Here is a 13,324-nt window from a genome sequence, read left to right as displayed (position 1 = left end):
CATATAAAATTATTTACTGAAATCAGAAAATTTAAGATACAGACGACGTGCCAAAGGCTATGAACACACAAAAACCTCTCTCTGGCGCGATATTATGCCCAGATAATAAAAAAATATAATATTTTGTGTTAATTTTTTTTAATTTTGCATGAAAATATCAAACGAAAAGATGAGAAATAGTTGAGTGAATTAAAGTATTTTAATATGTGTATCTTCGGTTAACACAATCACGAAGATTACCGTATTTGCCGCCGTATAACACGAACTTTTTTCCTTTGAAATAGGTCTGAAAAACGCGGTGCGTCTTATAAGCCGATACTTAGTTTTTGATTACAATCATTTCTGGAAATTTCCTCTATTCGGAGTTATGCGATTTTGAATGGGTCAAAGCTTCATGGGTAAAAACAAAGACAGTGGTTAAATGATCTAAGAAGTGTGGCATCAGTTATGCACTGGATGGTTCAGAGGACAATTTGTTGTATGACTCAGATGCTAATTTAGAAGAGGTTGCAAGTGACTTCTTTTTAGCTCTGGAGATGAGTGTCTGGGTTTTGACGAAGATTACAAGGTGTTATTTTCCTGATAGATTGGGTATTTGCAGAAAGTATTACTTTATATTTAAAATACTGTAAATTCATTATAATGATCAGTAGGAAAGTTTTAGCCTTCAAAAATGTGTATAAACAAACGGGTGCGTCTTAGATGAATTAACGAGTTTATCTCACAAAGAACTACATCAAGGTGGTTGTTAAGGCTTTCATAAGGCTATCTGTAAACTTGTAGTAAAATAAAAAGGTATTCCAGTTGCATAATTTCTATGTAATCCTATCATGAAAACATTTAACTTTGTTTGCTACATCACAAATAATAGAAGTAACGCTTTTATGCGCTATTCAGTACAAGGATATCTAACTTCAGTTTATATTTCGCAATTTTATGATTATTTTGGTAAAACTGTTAAACCTCTATTCCCTTTCTTTGCAGTGCTCTTTTCCTACATCTATTTTAATAACATTGAATTGTGGTCTGTTTATTATAAAAACGTATTAGAAATGTCACTGTCTCCCTTTAGTAAATCTAAAGCAACAGAACAAATTATTTTCATTCTTGACAGGATCTTTAGTATATTCAAAAGACAAGAACATTTATTTACCTTGATAAAAAAGGTCATTGAGGCTTTTATAATCACATTAATAGATCTATCGCTATAAAGTTAGAAATTATATCAGTTGTTTACAGTGCGCCTTTAGTACATCCATCACATGAACAATGGCTAATTCCGAGATATTTTTCAATAGTCTATATATTTTTTAATTTACATATTTAATGGTAATAGTAAAGTTTATTTTGTTCCAAAATAATTATTTTTCATTATTTTTCAAAAGCTGGCTTCAGAAAATTTATTTCAGTTTAAAATATTTGTTTCAGAAAAATATCTCATTTTCTAAATTAGCCCATAATAAAGGGAGCGCAGCTTACCACAGAATCGTTTTGTTTCCAACATCAGCCATCACGTATTTACGTTCCTGAAACAAAAGAAAATTATATGAATTAGTAAGTATAAGAAACACTAATACGTGCAGTAAATATTATAACTTTATGAACACAAGAAATGAACAGAAAAAACTTATCTACTTAATATATAACTTCAAATACAAGATTTAAAATACTCCAGCAGTTTATTATTACACTTTATTGATATTTAGACAGAAAAATGCTTCTTAAATTTGATTATCTTTCATTTCTAATTCTTGAACAAATCCGAATACTGAAGCATGCACTAATTCCAAAACTAATGATTGGTATTTCCTAAGAAATCAGAGTACACCAGATTTCGATTTCCTATAATACAAATCAAGTATTTTTCTCCGTAGTGGTGGACTCTAGTCGTATATAGGCGCACTAATAAGGCCGGAAGCTGTGGTCTCCTTTATGGAGGCACATAACAGGAGGGCCATCGTTGCCCCTTTTGAAGGGACGAACATCACACCATTACACCAAGATTGGAGTATCCATTCCCTGGCCTGCTTCTCTGAGCTGTCTTAAATGTTAATAGTACTCCACACTCAGAGACTGTACGGAGGGGCGCCACGCCCACCGATCAGCCCCCCGTACAGACCTTAATATCTACATGAGAGCGTCTCCATATCCAAGTCAAGGTCACGACAGTACCAGTACGATCCCTGCCAAGACCGCGCCTATCACCGTATAAATGATGGTTCTAGTCACTGTGAAGACTGATTATTTACCCAAGGAAGCGAAACTGTCAGGACACAAGTCTAGCCATTGGTCTGGAAGAACCCCTGGTCTCCTCCCAAAAATGGTCCGTTCCGGAAATTCCTACCAGTCGATCCCAAGGGATGGGTTGTCCAGCATCATTAGCATATGCCAGCCTGCGCCGAAACCCCAGCCGACATAGTTACCAGTGGGCGCCACGAGGAGGCTGATGCTGAACTGAGGGAGACAAGAGCGGGTTTCACCGTCTCTATTCCCTCAACCCCTGCCCTTCGGTCGAACACCAGGTTTCCTCCCTTCCCTTCCCGCGCACGGTCAGTTCCAGCCGGTTCCGGACACTGAAACTCTAGGTCAGGTGCCGGCGTCCGCTGCTAAGATCAAATGCCAGGTCTCCTCCCGCAAGCGGTCGGTTCTAGACATTTGACTTCGGGTAGCGAACGCCACCCGCCTAAAGGGAAGAACAAATTACATTCATGCTACCTTCTCCGGGATTTGAATCCGGTTCCTTCGTACAGCACAGTCACTAACCTCTTTCCCGTCTGGGCGGCATTAATATTATAGACTATCAGTAACATATTTCGGAATTCTGCAAAATGAATTTTGGCAAATACATTTTTATGCGCAGAAAGCAGTCACATCATCTGTGTTCAAAATAACAACGAATACACGCGCAGAATTTAACGAATACAATTTAAGCAATACTGTATTACCTCGCACTTTATTCAAGTTTTAAAAATATAAAATTACTATTCGGCTTAAATTAAAAGAGAATACTTTAATGCCTTATTTTTACTGATCTACTACTGCCTTCATATCTCACAAGGAATTATCAAAAAATCTATGTCGCAAAACTAATTTAATTGGCACTGCAGATAGTGATCGGGTTTAAAGTGAAGAAGGGGATATATTTTCCTGTTACATTTCAAAAATCTCCTCATTAGTGGCCGGTAGTTCATCCTGAGTTCGAACCCAGGCGAACGGCCTGGATGCAAGATTATTTTCTCCATGTGTAATGTGAATACGTGCCAATTTCCGTTAACAAAGGTCTTCATGAAGGCGACAATCCTGTTCGATAGACAGCCCTCGAATGCTTTACCATATTCAAATAATCTAACCCAGTGGTCACAAACTCAGCCAAATGCACAATCTGAAAGCAGTTGACAGAACAGAATTTTTTAACGAAATTAGATTTTTTTATACAAAAAAAAAATAATTTTTAAATTTCGCTTACCAATATTTATCAAAATATACGTAAACAATAATACTAACGCACAGGACGCAATTCATTTTTATATTTGTTTTCTAACAGAAATCATATGTTTGGTACCTGCAAGACATTTTGTTGGTTATACTTGTAGTTTAAACATACTGACAGCTAAAAATTTTCATACTGACATTTATTTCGAATAAATCTAATATGTTAAACAAACTTACTTTAATTTTAAACTTATATAATCAAATTATGAAAACTAAAACTTTCTTTATGGCCCAAAAACTGGGAATAATAGTAAGCTAATGTCTTTCTATTATTCATTGCATTTTTAAACTTCTTGTTGCTTAATAGAGTTTGACATTTGATAGCGCTTTGATTCTGATGAAATTTGTAATCTATTGGAAAAATTATGAGAAACCATCTTCATCACGGATTTAAGATGCGTACTGGTCAGTCGGATTCCTTTATTATTAATTTTTAACAGTGAAAAAACGCTTTTCACTTGAAAATGTGTTTTCAAACAAAGTAGTTATTCTTAATGTAATATTTCGTTTTAACTTTTGACAAGTACGGCTAAAAGTTAATCAAATCTGTAACTTAATCGTTGAATAAGATTTATATCACACTGTAAATAAATTAGCTCCATTTACATATTTTATGGTGTATCATTCACGTTGGTTTTTAATAGGAATGAAAATAATGTAAACTTAGACTTTAAATAACTAAATTCTTGAAATTTTTGTAACAGATACATAACAAATGTATTCGTGGGCCGCAGGTCCCAACCAATTTCAAAATTATACCGCGGCTTCAACTCGATTATGATTTTTCTTCTTCTTAAGGGCATATACTGCTTTAATTTACCATTAATAGCAATTAGCTTTGTTTCAGGCGTAAAAATGCAGACACAAATACTGAAATTTTATTGGGATTTAGATATTATTATAAACTGAGCGTCAAAGACATTTAACCTGCTTAAAAATTTCGGGAAGTACTGGATGAAACGCTCTAAAGTTGTTAACTCACCTCTTCCCTGTAATGCAAAAACAGCAGATCATCAGTAGATTATCATGCTTTGAATCAGTGATCTCAAACTGGTGGTCCACGACTATATTTTACATATGTATTTGTTCTAAATACAGTGCCAAAAGTTAGTAGATGGATAAGGTTATTGAAACAATAATTAAAACAGTAAATTTTATCAGCACACTAGTTCTGAATCATTAAGTTCATCTGCACTGCTCGAAGAAATTGAAAGTGATTACAGAGGAATTATTTATATACGTTAGGAGTAGTTATCTCGAGAAAATGTATTAAAACAATTTTTAATAATAAATAAAATCAATATTTTCATAAAATGAAAAAATAAAATTTAAAAAATGACGTGCGGCCTGTCAGCTGGTTTCAGATCGTACTCGCATGCAATTTGAGTTTGAAACAACTGCGTTAAAGCGCCAAGTACAGAGAACTCATATACTCGTAGAAGAGCTAGGACCATCAAAGGCTACCCTAGACACGCTTCGTAAAACATACAAAAAATTTACATAGATTCCTTAATACCTTACCACAAAACGAATGGAAATTTGCTTAATTCGTATGAAAAACGTTTTGGATCTGCGATTATTCAAGCCCATAGTTATGTGATAAAAAAAGTAGACTTAACAGTTAACTTAAGAAATCCAGGCAGTTGGAAGCAATGTGTAGACAGGACTATCTTTAAAAACAGGCGACACAGGTAGCCGCCTAGGAAGGCCGGTGTCGTCTAGGCTAGTGGACTCAAACCTGCAACCTCCAAAATAATTTTACAAGATCTGTGAATATATTTCCCAGAAATCAATTAGTATTATTATAATAAGAATTTAAAGAAAAAGAGTTCAATGATCTGAACTCGAATTTTACATTATTTTCATTATCATTAAAAACGAAAGTGAGTAACGCCCCAGAAAATCTACAAAGAGCTACTTAATTTACTTTGCGATAAAAATCTTAGTCAAAGATCCTAAAATGCAGTTTTGATTAGCCTTTGCTGTTTATAAGGTATTACTCCCGCCTTCTTAGCGAACCTTCGTGGTGTAGTGGTTCTGGCCGGTATTTCCAGAGGTCCGCGGTTCGATTCCCGGCGAAGGCATTGCTCATTTTTCACGTCTCCTGCTTCCAAAACTCCTAATGTACATTTATATACAAAAATACATTTAGATGCGAACAATATTTTTCCGCAGTTGAAATATAAATTGATTTTTTTCCTTTGCATTATTATTACTACTATTTATATACGTTTTGATTAATTAGTAATATTTAGCAAAGAAAATTAAAAATATTTTTTCATGTTAAACACAGTGCAGAATTATTTTTCGTCAATATATAAATTACACTGATATTTCACGAAGAATTTTTATTTTGGCTTTTGATTTTTTTTATTTTGCATCAAACTATTCCAGATGCAATCGAACTCCTTATTACTAGAATTCGAAAGTGAGATTTTGTAATAAATATTAACATTCATAACAAAATTCCTTAATTTTACGGCTGGATGAAAGAATAATGAAATAAAATTACGGATGAAAAATATGCCAATGTAAAATGAGGCAAAAAAGCAACTTCATTTTAGCATGGATTTTGAAGAAAACTCCTATTTCAACGGGGCCAGACACGTCTGTGTTCTTTAGGTTCTTTAGTTGAAGAGATTTTTTCCCTCTAAGATATCTAATAGTCTGTCAGTCATATTTTTATTAGTCATGCCCGTTTATAATAAAATCACGAAGGCGGCAGAAATTCGATGTAACAATATATTACTTGTATATCTAAAAATAGTTTTAAAAATTAAAAAATACTTTTTTTGCTTTAAATTCCTTACTTTTTTAATTATCTAACTGTAATATGAACCTTAATTTTTAATTTGATTACAAGCTAAAATTGCATGTTCTTAACGGTCATAATTTTCGTAACTTAAATTTTTAGAATACAAACTTTTAAATATTACTTCTTTTTTTCCTTCCGGAGATGGGAGGAGTTCCAAGACTGTCTTCATTTCTTAAAGCGTTCGAAAAGCCTTGTTAGAAGAGAAAGCCATGCAAACAAGCTTTCAAAATGAGCCTGTTTATGAAAAGATAGGCATAAATTAGAAGCGAAAAAAATCTTATTTTCTTAACCAATACATAAAGTATTTAATTTTATTTGTGTGAAAAGCAACGTTAATTTCTCTTTGTAAGAAAACATGTGAAAATTGGAAGGCGGTAAACTTTTATTTAGGCTGTACAAGAAAGCTTATAATGGATGTTTCTTAGCAGTTGAATTTAGAGGAATAGAGAACAATTAATTTCTTTTTATATCAGCCAATGATTGATAGAACAGTTCGTCACATGAAATAACTTGTAGCTGTTATAACATGAAATATCGCATGAAATAACTTGTAGTTTTTGTATATGAAATAAAAATAGTTGTTTTTTAAGCAAAAATCAAACGTAATTAAATTCGGTATAAACGTATTCAACGCCACACATATAGTGAGTTTAGCAGAATTAAAAGTATTAAAAACGATAATAAAAAAGAAACCGCCTCAGCTCTTCAAAACTGGTAAGCTATAAAAACATTAGGAACAAGTTTTATTCGATGACCTTCAAAACTCTAGCCATTGCTGACCTAACAAATTCTGCTTACACTTCCTAGTTTCGTACAGATACGCCTGAAGTCACATTCCACTAGAGAAACCTTCTGTTGACGTTAAAGTGCGAAAAAGAAAAAAATGCAGCTAAAATCTCCTCCTTTGCGTTCATAGAGATATAACGAAATCAGTACAATATTAATACCTTACATATAGATGTCATACTGAATTTTTAATCTGTATACCTTCTGGTGGGACAGATGATAGATTTTTTATTCAGTTACACGTAACATAGAGCAGTAACCACGTCTGTATTTATACTGATAATTCTCTTTTAATATCGAAAATTGATTATAATATTAAAATTCGGAAGAGAACACAAATTATTTCATAAAAATGAGAAATACAGACTGATTCTTGATCGGAGAAGCATGATGATGACAGTAAAAAACATCTAATATTTATTTACAATAATATAATAAAGAAATCTGTCACAGAAAATTACAAAGCTAAAAATATACTCGCATAATTTGCCATTAACAATCATGTATCCCATAATTTCTTCAAATTTTTAACGATAAGCATATATTAAATTAGGCAATTAGAAGCAGGCTCACCAGTAGCCGAGCAATAAAGTCGCTGAACACTGATAGTTCAATCTGAGGTTCGAATCCCTCGACTGGGCTGGATAAATGGGGGTTTTAGTGGTTCCCCCATGTGTAACGTGTATACGAGCCGATTTCCCTTAGAAAGTCCTCCCCGAAGGCATCCCTCCCCTTAGGCAGATAACTTTCGATTGCTTAGCCATAATCAAATAAACCAATCAGAAACAAGTACCAAAATGCTAATTTTGTCGGTTAAAGCAAGCCATACGGATAGCTACCGAAATACCGTACTTACGTCCATTTCATACTAATTTTATCGCTTGAAAACCGGGAGAGGAAAAATATCTGCGTATACTGTTTCTGAAAAGACAGCTTAAATGATAAACATAGCATATTAAAAAACGCACATAGAAACACATTAATACTATTATATTATGCATTTCTAAGAACTTAGCAATTCCAGTAATATCCTTTTTACTTATGCAAAATACTTTCGCATTCGCGCATAAAATTGATATTGTTACCATAGATTAGAAGTTTCTACATCATATGCTAAAAAAAAGTAGGGAAAAAAGTACGCGTGGAGAAGAAGTATGAGAGCAAATGCGGTAATTTTTAGGTTTATTAAAATGTAGAAGATGGAAACAACGTATTTCACAAGCAAAGCATATATTTTGTTTGTGCGGTGAAAACGTGAAGTAGTCACAAATAACAAATGATTGTAAATTTAACCAATTTTTTTACTTACCGGTAATTCGGTAAAACTGCCTACTAAAACCAGTTCAGTATTTTTTTTCTCTCTCCAAAAAATATATTTAAAATAAACGAGAAATAACACAAAAAATATGTTTTCAAAACTTTTCAGGCATTATAAAAAAAAGTATTAAAATAATTCGCATTTCAAAAACAAAATTTCAAGTGGTGTAACAAAAACATAAAAAAATAATAATAATCTATTGATAAATTATTATATAGAATGTATCTCTCATGGAAATACTGAGAAATATTTTTTCTTATACTTGTAACCGCTTTTTATTTATTAATTCTTTTTAAAAAATCTGATGTGTACACCACATGACTTCTTGTACGGAATATTAAATTAAAAGTAACTTTCCTGCTTTTCATTTAAACATATTAAATTAACAGTTAACGAATTTCAATTAAATCTACTTCGTCGATAGCGCATAAACCACAATCGAATAAATGCACTCTTTAAAGTTCACTGTATTTATTTACCAAAGCGACACTTCGGCGGTACGTTCACTTAACAGCATTAACATTCATTTTATGGCTCAGAGTGCACAAAAATTATATCATCTGAAGAATTACTACAAGTTCTATTTAAATACTATAATTAATTTAAAACGATGTATAAAAGGAATTAAGCAAATAAAAAAGAAACATTTTTTCGCAGACGGTTCAGCGTAGCTTACGTAATGCGCATGCGCAACGAATTAATTCTTCTCTTTCTCTCACTTCGCAGTTCTCACTTCGCAGCAAGATAAAAATATATAAAAATTCAAAATATTTTCATTAAAATTTGAAAGCTATAGAAAAACATAAAACACTAAATACAGTTAAAACAAATTTAAAAAACTTTTACAATTAAAATTACTGTTTCTACGCCAAAACAAGCTAATACCTTAAATGTTAATCCCAGAATGAATTAAGCATAATTTAATTCGCAATAATAAAAGAAGACGTTGCTTTGTTGCTGCGAAGCTTAGTTTCTTTACATCGGCAACAAATCCACTATTCTGCTAAGTTTCATCAAATGTAAACAATCCCATGGTAATCAGAAATTAGGCTTAGCCGCACTTAAAAAACTTCTACTGTTGATATTTTCACAATTATAACATGCAGGTTAACGAAAGGCATAAAAATCTTAACCATAACAGCATAATTAAATGATTTTTTAAGCAAAAAATGCACAATTTACAAACATATAAGAATAAAGAAACAGCTCACTGTGCCGAATAACAAAGTGGATATATATATATATATATATATATATATATATACACATTTGGTGGTGCGGCCGATTGCAACCAAAATGGGAGGTGCACATCTACATGTTATAGCAGTCCTATGTACAAAATTTCAATGCTCTGAGGCTACTCATTTTTAAGTTATGCGAGATACGTACGTACGTACAGATGCCACGAAAAAATCTCTTCAGAATTCATTTTAAATCAGTTTTATAATTGTTTTTTGGGGAAAAGAGTCCTTTATTCTGTCCTTACGTAGAGATGTTAAGCCAAAACATCGTTAAATTGCATTCGATAGCGGTCAAAATAGGTAGTTTCGTTGAAATACGATACCCGAAAATTCTCGCGATCACAATACTTACTTTTTACTTCGTACAAGGAAGTAAAAATAATACTTCTACTAGTAAAAATAATACTGTAGTATAGTATAATAATTATACTACTAGTAAAAATAATACTTTTTACTTCGTACAAGGAAGCGAAAATTATAGTGTTCAAACTCTGGCTTCTGAACCGCGATCTACGTTTTTTTTTTTTTTTTTTTTTTTTTTTTTTTCAAAATAAGCCAGTCATTGAGAAAGCGTTCTCCAATTTCATATCTGATCTGCTCTGATAGTTAAAGATCGTGTTATCTGAATATTGATAATATCAAAAAAAAATCAAGAACAAAGAAAGTTACCTTTCTTTAAACCCTAGGAATAGCTTTTCTACTTCAACAGTGCGCTGTTAGAAACAAACAACTACTATAATGTAAGAAACAGCTTTCTCTCAACTTGGAATTCATACATACTCTCAAATAGAAAGGTAAATTTCACGCTTCAGACAGGAAATGAAAAACATGGAATAAATGCGTTACGAATTCGTGATAAAATTGCATCACACTGAATTCATGGTTAACATTTGTTTACCTTAGAAATGCATAGTAAAAAAACTGGAAATGCCAAATCTTTGTTTTGCTTAGAATATAAAATACTCTTTCACTGCGAGATTTGACATTTCGGTGGTAATCCTAGCACATTCTTTACATTCAATCTTACGTAGTTGGTCTCTTTTTCAGTCGGAGAAATATCCAATAACGAAATTTCAGCTGATTAACGATAAATTTTCCTTTACTTTTTTAACTAAATTATTTGCAATTCATGGTTATTTTAAAATCAGGGCTTAATTTCTAAAATTTGAAGTGCTGGAGACCTATGGAAGACCGTCAGGAAAGAGGAAAAAGAATAAATAAATAACTAATAAAAATTCTCTGAGAAAAAAAAACTGATAGCTGAGATTCCCTACCATACGATTAGTTATGAACATCAATTTAGGATCTGAGTTCAGAATTTGAGGAATTCCCTGTAACCTAGGAATATACACTTCACAGAGCACATATTTTTCCCATATTTAATGACATCAGCAAATGTATGAGAAGACAGAACAGTCTTATCCTTATTTACAGTAAACAACTCAGGGTAAAAGTCTTTAAACTTTTCAAACAATATTTGGCCAGATGTGAAACACTGCCACTAAACAAACTAAGTATAATGTTGCTACAGTAATCCTGACATGATATACATGTGCAATCACTTTCCTAATGGATGATGTAGTTAAATGGAAGGAACAAGAATGAAAATGTTACTTTTCAGAACCTCTTGTACTTTCTCAGAAGCTTACTCCTCAGAAATGCACTTTTATTAGCAAAGCTTTCCCTCTACAACAGCTACATAAATGTCATGGCTGTCAGTGGTCAAAATATTTAACCACACATATACACATTCTTCTATTAAATTCCTGTCACTTCTGCTTTTAGCAATCTCCTCTTTCTTTTTTGTGACATTTTATCGGTGCTTTCATAATCAGAAACTTACAATGACTTCATGGCATAAGAGTAGTGATGCTACCAGTGCTTCAAAACTTACAAGAAGCTAAATTATTCACTTACCCATTAATGAGGAAAATTTTTGCATTATTGTATTAATAATAGAGTATATGAAAAGATAAACTGATTAGTATATTTTACTATTATTTAAATACTGATAATGGTTTACTGTGCCATATTTATCAATTACACTTCACTGACTTTATATGTTACATCAAGAGTAAGCAAATACTTTCCATCATCAGCCAAACAGATCTTTTCTAGAATAACAGGGTTATCACAAATTGTGATAATGCTTGTGTGATGATGTTTGGCTGAGTCCCTTATGTTGCCAGGACGCAATTGGGGAACTTAAAATAGCATTTTATGTACTTAGTTTCATATTTTTTACTCTAAATAAGCCACAGTCTATAATAATGAAGTCATGACAGCCCTCCACGAGGTTCAAGCAATGAAATATAAAATGTGCACATATTTCAAGGAATATAAAGCGTAAAAAAGCACTGATGATTAATTAAACATTTTTATAAATTTATAGCTTTGCATATATTTGTAATTTTTTTAAAATACTGCATTTCAAAAATAATTATTAATTGCTCTACACTTAATGCAAGATGAAAATCTCAGTTGGTATGCAATAATGTTTTTCCAATTTAGGCTCCCCTATCCTTAAAACTGAAAGTAAAATTTCCAAAAATGGGTCTGTTTTTATTGGTCATCAAATAATTGAACATATACTGTTTTATTTTTAAATACAAATTTGGTTTGATTTATTCGATTATGGCAAAACACTTGAGGGCTATCTGCCTAAGAGGAGGGATTGTGAAGGTCTTTCTAAGCGAAACTGGCTTGTTTACAAGTTACTCATAGAGAAAACCATGAAAATGCCCATGCAGCCAGCCCATTTACCAGGATTCAAAACATGGATGAACTATCAGTGTTCAGTGACTTTAGCGTTTGCTTGGCTAAATAAAAATTTTTGAGGGTGAATGTTCTTTCTCTTACCTCCTTTTCCCACAAATCATTCAATCAAAACAATGTTCATACTTCAGTGTTTAATTTCTAAATTAAAGCTGCTAGAAATAAAACTATATTCTTCAATGGATGCACATGCTTTCTAGCATATCTAGAGTTCTCAGCTTAGAATAACTGCTATATAGTCATGCATAGATACACTGTAAACAACACATGTTCATTTATGCTGCTGACTTCAGTTGCTTGTAGATACAATCAGAAAGTAAACCACATAATTTTAGCCACTTCATTGTAATCTAATCCTTACTGAAAACAGACTTTTCAGTTTTATGCAAACATGATTTCCTTAAGAGACATTTTTCAGTGCTGATCTTTGTTTATGTTAATGGAAGCAGTGGTCACACTCAAAGGTGGTTGCCATGAGAATGTTAAGAGTAGTTACTACTAAAAAGTATTCATTCAGTTCAATCCCTGAGAAATGTGTTTATGTTTTCTTTCAACATATGTTTCATGACACTGAATAATTCAGAACAGTTATACAACCAATTTACATTGCTGATTCAGTTTTACTATCAATTTAAATGTCTTCTAAAATTACCAGTTTTAATTATTATATTCCTTCAGCGATTTTTTTCGAAAGAGCATGGGAAAATTTTACCATTTCTAACTACGGAATAATTCACAACAGTTATACAATCGATTTTGATTGCTGATTCAGGTTTCCTATCTATGTAAATGTCTTCTAAAATTACCAGTTTTGATTATTATATTCCTTTAGCAAATTTTTTGAAAGAGCATGGGAAAATTTTACCATTTGTAACTACCGATAAGCTCAGAACTTTT

At 32.3% G+C, this 13,324-nt stretch overlaps 1 long non-coding RNA gene across 3 annotated transcripts in view; it reads right to left on the bottom strand.

The window, feature by feature from the left end:
* Nucleotides 1-13,324, bottom strand: part of LOC118185532 (uncharacterized) — a 49,602-nt gene that overhangs the window by 22,032 nt on the left and 14,246 nt on the right. For 2 of the 3 annotated variants that reach the window (XR_004757609.2, XR_004757608.2), the window contains exons 2-3: nucleotides 6,429-6,541; nucleotides 1,480-1,526 (exon numbers count right to left, since the gene is read on the bottom strand). This is a non-coding gene — a long non-coding RNA (uncharacterized LOC118185532). Of the gene's footprint in view, nucleotides 1-1,479; nucleotides 1,527-6,415; nucleotides 6,542-13,324 lie in introns of all 3 variants that reach the window. The other variant, XR_015039834.1, reaches the window with a different exon arrangement.

The sequence above is a fragment of the Stegodyphus dumicola genome, chromosome 2 (genome assembly GCF_044657685.1).
Source record: "Stegodyphus dumicola isolate Sdum_Otavi_A_Nest chromosome 2, ASM4465768v1".
NCBI lineage: Eukaryota > Metazoa > Arthropoda > Arachnida > Araneae > Eresidae > Stegodyphus > Stegodyphus dumicola.
This window is presented reverse-complemented; position numbering and strand designations above follow the sequence as displayed.